This window comes from Calidris pugnax, unplaced genomic scaffold (genome assembly GCF_001431845.1).
Source record: "Calidris pugnax isolate Ruff unplaced genomic scaffold, ASM143184v1 scaffold5, whole genome shotgun sequence".
NCBI classification, from domain to species: Eukaryota; Metazoa; Chordata; class Aves; order Charadriiformes; family Scolopacidae; genus Calidris; species Calidris pugnax.
The window spans coordinates 3,722,143-3,734,384 of NW_015090814.1; positions in this window are offsets into that span (position 1 = coordinate 3,722,143).

Consider the following 12,242-nt stretch of genomic DNA (forward strand, 5'->3'; position numbering starts at 1 on the left):
TTTTTATATATATTATAATATATATATTGCCAAACTTAGTTCAAAGCCTTCTACAAACCTTTCATGAAGCAAACTGTCATCTTATTATGTTTGAGGTCACCAATGGGACAGAATAAAACTAGGATGAAAGTTGACTCTGCCAAACTTAAAACCAATGAAAACACTTTTACAAAGTGTTTTGCTTTGGTTTGGATATTGTTTTTTGTTTTTAAATACCTCAGCATTTTCAAGCTTTGCCTGACTTTATGTGATAGTCAAGTGATGTGAGTCTTCAAAGATGTCTTTGAAACCCTATAATTTAAATTCCGTACCTAAAGGCTTTGATGCAAGTTCTATCTTCCAAGGAATGAGCCCACCTCAGCCATGCTCATAATGGCTCAAAACTCAAAACTAGCTGGTATGTGCGGTACTACAGAATATTGTGCATTCCCAGAAATAAGAAAGAATGGGCGTTCTTCATATCTTTACTTTTTCCAGAACAAGTGGAGAAAAGGAGAAGACTTCAGCTCCAGACACAGCAAACATCAGGCCCCGGATTTTGAAATTCAAATTGTCCAAACAGCACTGGAGACCATCCTGGAGCAAATCCAGCGTCAGCATCTCTGAATGGCCACAAAGGCAATGACTACCAGAGAAGCTCTGTAAGGAACGTGAAGGCAAGAGGTAAGGGACATTAGAACAAGTCTAACAATGCTTCTGGGAACTTATTAGGTCTCCTCTCATCCCTGACCATCCTGCTATTATGGTGCCCTTTCTTCTGGAAAGCCACCGCCTTCACAACCTCATCTTAGGGTTGACATCAATGCTGTCTGACACAACCACTGGTGGGCTGACCAGTGGGATGCTGTGTACCTTCACACCACAGCTGTGGGTGGTACCAAAACGTGGTTAGTGGTAAATACACTGGAAGATGGGGTGCTATTGTGAGAGGCCTTGATGAGCTGGAGGAACGGGCCCATGGCAACCTTGCAGAGTTCAGTGATGGCAAATGCAAAGTCCTTTGCCTGGAGCAGCAGTAGAGGCTGCGGTAGCTAATTGGGTAGGTGACAGCTCTGCAGCAAAGGGCCTGGGGACTGTAGTGATGAAGCTGATAATGAGTGACCAGTTGCAAAGAAAGCCAACCACATACTGGGCTGTCTTAGAGTGTAAGTAGCAGATCAAGTGAAGTGAGTTATTGCACCTCCTTGGCACATAGTTTAGTAATGTGGGGGGTTCTTTTGTATGGTTTTCTTTTATTTATTTGTTTAGGTTTTTTTATCAGAGTTAGGTTGATGGTTTTTATTTCTTTGGTTTTTTTTATCAGAGTTAGGTTGATGTTTGGACTACATGATCTTAAAGGTCCCTTCCAACCTAGACGATTCTATGATTCTATGGTCACAAGAGAAAATATGGGAAAAGCAGCATGACCAGTGTTGAGGGAAAGACCATTTGTCACTCAAGCACTGGCACAGTTTGCCCCAGACAGACTGTGAAATCCATCCTCATCTGTGGAGATTTTAAACACTGTGCTGGAAAATGCCCTAAGCAATCTGATTTCACTTTGAAGTTAGCATGGCTTTCATCTCCCCTCTAACCTAAATTACTCTTGTTGCTGAATCAGTTGTCACTAGATAAAGGCCTCAGCCACCAGCATGTTCCTTCCAGGCACGCTGACCCCAGGCTGGTTGCCAGCTACTCAGTACAAGCAAATCAAACTCCATGGGCTTCCTGAAGGTTCTAGATGTGGTGAGCCACATTCTCAAATATGGCTGTCTGACTCTGAAAATTCTGGACAGGCTTCTTGGTCATGCCAGGAGTGTTGAACCATGTGTCTTCAACAAATGGCATTGATCTTCTAGCCTCAACCTTCCTCTTTGTTACAAGGAGCCTGGCTAGAATGGTGTCAAACAGGCCAGTGGTCAAAGTGCTGAGCAGCTGATGGAAATGTCTTCTCTATACACAGCCAGTTTTCAAACACCAGTTCTTGCAGGTAGTTGACTATCTACATAGCAATTACTCATGTTACCCAAAGCTGGAGGCCATAGAAAGCCAGATGTACTTCTGAACTGAAGTTGGTAGTTGTGGATACCTCTGGCTGTGTCTACTGCGTGGTGTTTCACCAGATGTCACATGAGAGACCTCTGTACAGGTGTGAAGAGATACAAGGGGTATGTCAAGCTGCACTGCAGCTACTTGTCAGTGTGGGTGACATCAGTGTGCTCAAGAAAGCACTAGTCTTGAACTTGACCTTACCATAAGTAGTTGGCCTCTTTGCCTTTTATGGATCTCAGAGATAACAGAGTCACATATTTATGGTCCTCTACATGCCAAGAACATGATTACATACCACTCACCCAATTATTACTATTGACTTCAACTGTGGGATGTATGTGTTAGTGATTTCATCACACTGTCAAATGAAAGGCAAAGAAAGATAAAGATCAAATGCTTCATCACTTCTGGGTAAAACTATTCGACAACGAAATACAGTAGAAAGGTGAAAGGCCATTTTCAAACTAGTAACATGTTTTCAGCCTTTCTCAAATAGCCCTGGACACCTGCATGGGAGTTAAGAGACTTAATTTTCTGTAGTAAAGAGACTTAGAAAAAGCATAACAAAGAGCCAAAAATAGGAGGAACAGGAAGACCCAGACTGACTACAGTCAAGTGCCATCAAATAGTTGCCTACAGTAGTTGCTTGAATCAAGAATATAATATGACTTTTTGACTAAGTCAGAATTTTTTTACTGTAAAAAAAAGTTTCAATCCAAGAATATATCAAGAAAAGGATTTTAAGTCATCTCCTAAGTTTTAGGGCCTGGATATGAGATGGAGAACAGAATCCTAAAATAGAGCTTTAAAAGGAGACAAGGTATGCATATAAATATTAAAAGGACAAATATTTGGATACTTAGTTTTCTTTGCCACCAATAAAAAGAAAGAATGAGATTCCTCAGGGGAATGCAGAGATGGAAATCTGGCTATAATATAGCCTCCCTATGAGGACTGGAAGACTCTGCTTCCTCCCTTTTTGGAACAGTCTTGATTACCCTTTGAAAAATTAATAACAGAATACAGAGATAGTGATGATAAAGAGTACATGCTCTCATCCCTACAGTGTAGCAGCTGGTTGCAGCACAATGATTCAATGAGATTTAGAGAGCCGAGAATCATTAGAGAAAGAAAAAGCAAAGAATAAACGTGTTTTACTAGAATGAAACAACATACTTTTCTTAGGTGTCTGAATATTCTATAGAAACCCGTACTTTTAAAAAAAAATGCTAGTTCACTCTAAGTACACTTTTTCTGTTAAACCTTTTTTAACAGCTTTGCTTTTTTTATTCACCAGAAAACAAACTTCTCTTTTTTTTTAACTACAACTAAGTTTCACGTATATTGAATGCTGTTGCAAAGAGGATGGGGATTTTTTTTTCCCCTCTGTGTCTTTTGTGTGAAAGACCTCAAATAGCAGAGGAAAACCAAGTGAAAATTAGGAAGTGCTTTCTATTATAATGTGAAGAACTGGAATGGGAAAGGTGTGCAGTCTCTCACACTGTGGGTCTTAAGGAACATATGTGACAAATGTGTGTCACAAGTGATACAGCTGATTTTCTCTTGGACCAAAGAATGGCATAAAGGATGTCTCAAAAATCTTTCTAGACCTAATTTTCGATGTTTTTATGACATTCTAGTAAGAACCTGAGCTTGCCCTAACCCACAGGGCTGATAATGAAACACAGTCAGTGTTCATCCTGTATCATTTGTGGTTTTGCACATCTGCTGGCATCTAGAGAAAAAAAAGCTCTTTCTTTACTTAGAATGTTCAAAGTCCCATTTTGGAACTGATAGTATCTGGTAATTTAGAACAAACATAAAACTACTTCAAAAGCAACCATTACCATAAAAATTCTATTTTAGACTTGAGCAAAGTTATTTTGTTTTATTTTGTGTTAATGTAAAGTTATGCAAAATAGAAGTTAAGCATGAAGATACCCGGTTTTCAGTTGCTATAAATAAGAATGGCATTATTGAAATCAATTAAACTATTTCTGCCTGCTCCAAAAAGTTATCTGATCATAAGCATTTTGCTACACAGCTGTGTGTGCATTAAAGTAGTAAAAATTATTGTCTGCCACTGCTTTTGCTATCTTACCTACCAGGATTTTGAATAAATTGGGTAGTATGTTAAGATCTAAATCCAATAAAATGTAGATTAGAACTAAAGTAGGGGAGATCTATCTCTGGAAAGGCTGGAATTGGAACCAAAAGGAAATGGAGAGGGTATTCTGCACTCTATAGCAAACAGTAATAGTTGGCCCAGCCTGTGAAATATAGAATCATAGAATCATAGAATGGTTTGGGTTGGAAGGGACCTTAAAGATCATCCAGTTCCCACCCCCTGCCCTGGGCAGGGACACCTCCCACCAGACCAGGTTGCTCCAAGCCCCATCCAGCCTGGCCTTGAACCCCTCCAGAGATGGGGCAGCCACAGCTTCTCTGGGCAACCTCTTCCAGTGTCTCACCACCCTCACAGCAAAGAATTTCTTCCTGAGATCTCATCTCAATCTCCCCTCTTTCAGCTTAAAACTATTACCCCTCATCCTATCTCGTCACTCCCTGATCAAGAGTCCCCCTATACAGGACTGGAAGGGGCTCTGAGGTCTCCCTGGTATTTCGTCACTCCCTGATCAAGAGTCCCCCTGTTCGGGACTGGAAGGTTTATAAGGTCTTCCTGGAGCCTTCTCTTCTCCAGGCTGAACAAACGGACTGTGCTTTGATGCTATTTTTTCAAGGCACTTATAACCACACATATGGTCTTGTCGTTCAATTCTTCTCCATCCCTTGGGTGTGATATATACATGCATATGTATACATACACATATGTCCATATACGCATATTTACATATCTATACATATTTAAATCTGTTCTGTTCTTTTGCATTGCCCTGGCTTTTTTCTTTTCCATTTGCTCTCTCCCTCTATGGACTGGTCTGGTGTTTCCTGAGATGCAGCCCACTCAGCTCTTCTTGACTCTGTGCTCATGAAGCTATTAAGATTTGTAAAGTTAAGGGTATGTTTAAATACTTTCAGAAACAAGGACTCAGCTGCCTCTAGACACCTAAATTTAAACATCTGGATATTGCCTTTATTTGATCTTATAATTTCTCTGACTTCTATTACAACAAGGCTAACCTAATTGCCTGTGTGCTCCTACTGGCCCTGGCTCCATTCCTAGATACTGGGAATCCTTACACAGTACATTTTCCAGTCTTTTTGGACTTTTACTTACTTGTGGAAAGCAATTTCTAGCTATGTGCCTTGCTGCTTTGACTTGCTCCTCTTTGTCTAGAAGTTTCTAACCATGCTGAATTCTGCAGTGAATCTTTTTTTCTGACCAAGAAAAATCATTCCATTTGTCATTGCAAGTTTTAATTATCAAGTTTTTCTTCTCACTTGCCTATATATTTAGGATTTTACTATGTCCTATGATGTGGAGTTTTTTTCTAAGTATTACTTTTGATCCCACTTGATTGAAAAATCTTTTTCTTTTAATTTGTCTTACAATTCACCCTCCTGGTTCTGATAATTTATGAATAATCTTCCACCAAATTTCATATGCTAGTCCTTGCTCTGCTTGCAAGGTTATGCAGTATTCTCTGGCATAGTCCTGAAATTCCTACCATAATAGCAATCACTTTTTTTTTTTAAACCTTCCTCACAATGTTTACACAATCTGTTGAGCTGTGTGGCTTATAAACGGACCACAATTCCATTATAAATGTACTGGTTCCTTGCTGTTATGTTCATTCAGTGCATCAATTACAATTTTGCAGTGCTCCTGCAGTCAAGTAGCAGATTTCACATTTGTGGATCTGCTTCCTAAAGAAATTATAATCTTTTCTTCAGAAAACAAACAGCTCTTGCCCACAAAAAAAAAAAACCTGTGCTTTTTAAGATTAATTTTGAATAGTTGGTGAAAAAATGGCAAAATATGCAAGGGTGGGAAAAGAGCAAATGTAGAATCATAGAATGGTTTGGGCTGGAGGGGAACTTTAAAGGTCATTTAGACCAACCCCCCTGCCATGGGCAGGAACATCTGCAACTAGGTCAGGTAGCTCAGAGCCCCCTTCAACCTGACCTTGAATGTTTCCAGGGATGAGGCGTCTACCAACTCTGTGCCAGTGTTTCACCACACTCATTGTAAAAATTTCTTCCTTATATCTAGTCTAAATCTTCCCTCTTTTAGTTTAAAAACATTGCTCCTTGTTCTATTGCAACAGGCCATACTAAAAAGTCTGTTCCCATCCTATAATGAGCCCTCTTTAAGTATTGGAAGGACACAAGAGCCTTCTCTTTTCCAGGCTGGAAAACCCCAACTGCTTCAGCCTTTCCTCATAGGAGAGATGTTCCAAATTTAGAACGTCCAGAAATTAATTTAGAAAGCTTTCTGAAGTGGACTTGGGTCATAATAGGAGTAGAAAGTGGAATTGAGGATTTGGGGGAAGGGTGGGTCTTCTACTTCCTCCTTCTCCCTTGGTTTTTAATTTCTGGAATTGACTTGCATATGCAGAGAGCAGACTCGATGGGTTCTTGCTCAGTACTTGAGCCTTCAATGCAGGGCAAGTTGAAGCCCTTTGGAGAGTTCTGTGTGCCTGATAGCCACTATTCAGTTACATGATTAAAAGGGAGATCCCAATAAATCATAGAATCATAGAATCATAGAATGGCCCAGGCCGGAAGGGACCTCCAAAGGCCATCTAGTCCGACCTCCCCGCAGTCAGCAGGGACACCCCCAACTAGACCAGGTTGCCCAGGGCCTCGTCGAGTCTCTCGTTGAATATCTCCAGGGAAGGGGCCTCAACCACCTCCCTGGGCAACCTGTTCCAGTGCTCCACCACCCTCACAGTGAAGAAATCTTTAGAACAAATTCTGCTACACTCATCCATCTCGGAAAGCATCTTTGTCCACAAATACTCTTGCTATATGTGTTAGTGGAATGTTTTCTATATATGTTAATGGTAATTATATTACTTGGATAAAACCCTTTTGAAGAAGGAAGCCAATTTGATATATGTGTTAGTGGAATGTGTTGTTATATATATGTTAATGGTAATTATATTACTTGGATAAAACCCTTTTGAAGAAGGAAGCCAAATTTGATCAGGAGCTGGAATCCGCTCTTCACCTCACAAATAATTTCTGCAGCCATCCAGTGTCTTCTAGCTTATTTGGCGCTAAATCACACCAGATTAATTGTCAAGTTGCAAATTACTAATTCAATCTACTAAAGCCCCTTTATGTATTTTGGAAGAGCATCTGAACTCGGCGCAGGCTGACTTAAATCAGTTTATATGAGCTGATGAGATCACAGAACAATAAGAACTACTGTTCATTTCTGCCATCATTAAAAAAAAAAGGGGTGGGTGGATGTGAATACAATGACCATATTATACAAAGGAGCCATAAGGACTTGCTAATGACGTTAAATAATAAAGACGAACATATGCATAATAGCATCTAAATAGCTAAAGGTTTCAAAATAAAGTGCTTATTTGGAGCAGAAAACCATGAAAAATTGTTGGTATAGCTGTTTACTGTGAAGCTGAAAGTTCTTGCTGATTTTCATCTGGAGGAGGGAGAAGAGGGACATGTAGGGCAGAGAGTATTTTTTATCCAGTGATAATTACACCCATGAAAGCCACTTTCCTGCCTACTGGCTGGTTTCTGCCACACTCTGCGGAAGAGCATATAAATGTCCTCATGCATAGACAAAAAGGGTTATCGTTAAAGGTATTGCCTGAAAACTCTTCAATTTTTAGGCTTTATCTAACTGAAACTTAAGGTTTTTTTGCATATTTCTGCTGCAAGTATTAATGTGTGTCTCCATTGCAGAACTGGGTAAGACAAAGCTAATCCAATTAAAGGTATTGCCTGAAAACTCTTGGATTTTTAGGCTTTACCTAACTGAAACTTAAGGGTTTTTTTGCATATTTCTGCTGCAAATATTAATGTGTGTCTCCGTTGCAGAACTGGGTAAGACAAAGCTAATCCAAGCAACCAGCACACCTGTATTTTTGCCAAGTCTACATAGTTGCATGTGTTCATTATATAATAACCTATATGAAAAGCTAAACTTTAGAGGGTTGGGGGTGGTGGTGGTGGAAGAATCACAAATCTCTTTGTAATTCATTAAGCTGTACCATTCTACAGTTTTTGTATTAGGAGAAATGTGTATACCAAAGACCTTTACTACCCCCAGCGTGTTATAGCTTATTGGAAGACTTCTAAGAAGCCCACCTGGTAGAAATTCTAACCTATATGAAAAGCTAAACTTTAGAGGGTTGGGGGTGGTGGTGGTGGAAGAATCACAAATCTCTTTGTAATTCATTAAGCTGTACCATTCTACAGTTTTTGTATTAGGAGAAATGTGTATATGTGTTATAGCTTATTGGAAAACTTCTAAGAAGCCCACCTGGTAGAAATTCTGAACCAGAAAAAGAAATGTCTTTTTCAGTTGCTGGTAGAAAATAAGACATTTATATGGAAAAGCTCTTCTTTCACCTGATAACTTAAAAGACTCGATGGCTGGCAGTCCTGTGGTCTAGTCTAATACAGAACAGGAAAATTGTTCTTTCTAGAGTCCTGACCTAAGAAATTTGAAATTTCATACAACTGAAAAATGTCCCCTGCTTTACCCAGGAGTAAAGATCAGGTAAACATAAGAAAAGTGCTGATAGAAAACACAGCACCACAGAAATGTCTTTGTAACACGTAAGATATTTTTTTTTTTCACCTGGATTGCACTTTTGAAAGCTTTTGCAAGTGTTTTAAATGTAATTCTCCTGTGGCTGTCACCTTGCCAAAGTGTTGGGTAGCATTTAAAGAATCTGTTGGGTGGTATATTAATATCAGACTGCAAATAATAATCACAGTCCAGTTGCTTTAGGAAAACTTAATTGAACTGAATGTATATGAAACCCATTTGACTCCTAGTCTGCCACTAGAGAATTTTGGATCTATATGGCACAATTCCTCATGTTTATTTTATCCAAAGTGACATCTCTTTGTCATTAGGATAGATCAATCACTGCAATTTACATCCTCCCAAACCCCAGTTCCAGTCCATTTCTTAAAAGCATGCTACCTCTTCTTGCAGCATGCATTTTGCACACGTCTTATATCTGATTTTATTGTAATCACTCATTTCCTACTGTTCCTTCAGCTCATATATTTTTTGCTCTGCTTGGCACGGTCCTTGGACTATCTCCAAAATGGTCTCTGATCTTATTGTTCAGTAGACGATATGAGAAAACACATCTGATCTTATCCCACAGCTCATCACCACCATTGTATTCCACACAAATTCTCTTAGTCATGCTAGAATTTTTATTTCACTTTAAAAATCTAATGGAAATTCCGTAGGACTTATGAACTAGTCCTTTTACAGGTCACTTTAGTGTCCAAGAAAATCTAAAAGCTTCACTTTTCTCGCTCTCAGAGATAGGTGTTAGTTTTCTATTAATACACGGTGGCAAATCTTATTCTCTGCAATTGTTGAGCGCGAAGCAAACAGCCTTATTTTTGTGTCTCCAAGCTCCAACATCAGTGGGGAGATCATCACTTGGCCAGTCCAGGTTGGACACTGAAGGCTACATGTGTCCTCATACTCTTTAATTCCGTGTGGGTGTAGGGATGGGCTGATCTGAAGCCTTTATAAAGAAAAGGGTGTGTTTTGGGGCCTGAGCAGTTCCTTTATCCCATGCTCTTGTGTCGCTTTGTTTTGAAATGATACCCCGATTCCTTCCTTGCACCCATCTGGGCTTTGCTGGCTTTCTCTGTGCTCCGTGGGGCTCTTGACTCCATTACCAACACTCTCTGCCACTTCATCCTTTGCCTCAGAGTCTGAGGGCAGGGTTTCATCTAAAGAACACAATGCCTTAATCCAGTAATTTTGATGTATATAAGCTTCTCTTTCAACAGCCTTGTAATTATATTATATTCTCATAAAATAAACTGCAATTACAGTCAATTTCCTGATTTAGCTACTACCCAGACCAATTGCATTATATTTGTCTTTAAACATATTGTATACATTTGCATTTCTGATATGTTGTTTTTCAAGCTTCTTGAATGGGAGCTGAAACTAAATTATACTCTGTTCCGTACTTGCAAGGAAAATGTCTTCTTGCAGTATTTCCATTTCCCTCCTTTGTCCATGCAACGGTTTCTGTGAACACTTAAAACTGCTTTAAAACCACTTTAAAATACATTTAAAATGTTTTAAAAATAATTCTCAGGTGGCAGTTTCTCTCCTGCTCTCCTTAGATAGTATCCTCATGGGAAGGAGTGATTTTAACCTCCTTCAGATACCAGAACCAGATACTTTCGTAAAATTATGTATTTTTTTAATTTATTGAATGAAAATTTCAAGAGGATGCCCATATGCAAGCCAGCTTTTGACTGGAATGTACTGGTTTAAGGTGCTGGTTATAGTGGAATGGGAATTCGTATTTGAAACAGGAGTTTATTCAGATCATGAGAAACACTAACAAACTAGAATATTAACATTTCTTATTGCCAGCCTACTTCTAAATTAAGAAACAGATTTTATTTCTATAAGAGTTAATTTTATCATGAAAAGACTTATATCTTGTGCTGGTGTGTATCCTACTTGAATTTCTGTTAATACACAATGCAGCAGAAAACAGTTCATCAATTTGGATCAGCCAGTCACAACTTTATAAAGGAAATATATTTGTACATAGCTTCGTGGCTGTCATGCACAATGACTCAAATGGGAATGCATTTTTAAACTAAAAAGGTGTACAAATTCTGCTGTGATGATAGCAAATAAAACTTTTTGGAGAAATATTCCAAATGTTAATATTCCAGTAAATGTCAGAGATTATAAACTTTTCACCATTGCAGACTATGGATTCACTGAATAAGGGCAGTGATTGAGTTTGAAAAAGTCTTGCCAAGAATGGTGGGTGGAAGGGAGATGATTGAAGGATTTTGAAAATCAGTGCAAGTTCAATCTCAGTACAGAGCTGAATGAAACTTGATGATGGAGGAGAACATCTGCAATGAAATAATTCTTTCTACAGAGCTGGTGTTGGATCACCACAATTATTTTTCTGTCCTAAGGAGCTTGAGCAGGAGACTAAAATGGTGATTTCTTGAAGCAAGAGTTTACCGTTTGTGGAGACAGAAGACTAAATCCTGAGGTGAGGTTTTTTAATGTCATTGAAACAAAGTTGTATTGAAGCTGGTTACCTTTATAATTGAACCGCAACATTAGATTTGCAAAGTTAAAGAAAAATATCTTTACTACACGTTTCAGCAGAGGCAGCTGAGAAAGGCAAAATAAAGCCTAAAGCAAGAAAACCTGAAATTCCTATCCTTGGAATCCATGTTAGCATCTGAGATGAGAGTAGTTATTGCAGATGCTGGGAGAAAGCATTTTTTCAGTGGCAGAAATGCTTCATCTCTGCCAAGTAAAGGGGTAGAAGGAACAGTGGGGTGTGTAAGAGGCCTTCACAGACTGGACAGAGAAAACAGTGCAAAGTAGGAAAACAGAGAGATGCAGATTTTACCGTAGGAAAATGCATTGTCAGTGAACATATGGATTCTGTGTGATGTGCTTAGGTACCAGAGACCAAAACCCAGTCATCTGCTTCTTTTTTCCCTGCACTAATATTGAATTTGCAGAGCATCCTTACTAATAAACAATAAAGAAGTAGATAATGCGCTTACCTACTTTGATAGATAAATGTACTCATCTGTTTTGAATACCTCTCCCTAGCAATCATAAATGATAAATAAGAAGTAAATAGAGGGAAAAGAAATGGGAAAAAACATCTGAGAAAGGGGGTACTGCACTCCTGAATGTGCTTGTGCATTAATTGTTTAGGAGAATGTTCACTACCATCGTAACCTCCGATAACTATCCAAACTGATTTTCCAAAACTTTTGAAATGTTCCAAATATTAGTGTACTTTATCTAAAGCTCAGTAATAGCAGCCTGTGTACATGCTCACAATCTGTTGGCAATACTGACAATGCTGTTATCGTTCTTACATTTTCTCTGTTCTGAACAGACTGTTCATTCATGCTTTTTTTTTTTCTCAAGTGCAGCATGTTGCTGCTTGAGAAAAAGGCTGCACCAACAAACCTGGCAGATCAATATATTTCTGTTTTCTGAAATAGAACTTCTCAAAATTGCTTTCAGAGCTTCAGGCTTTCTGCTCTTTTTACCCTTT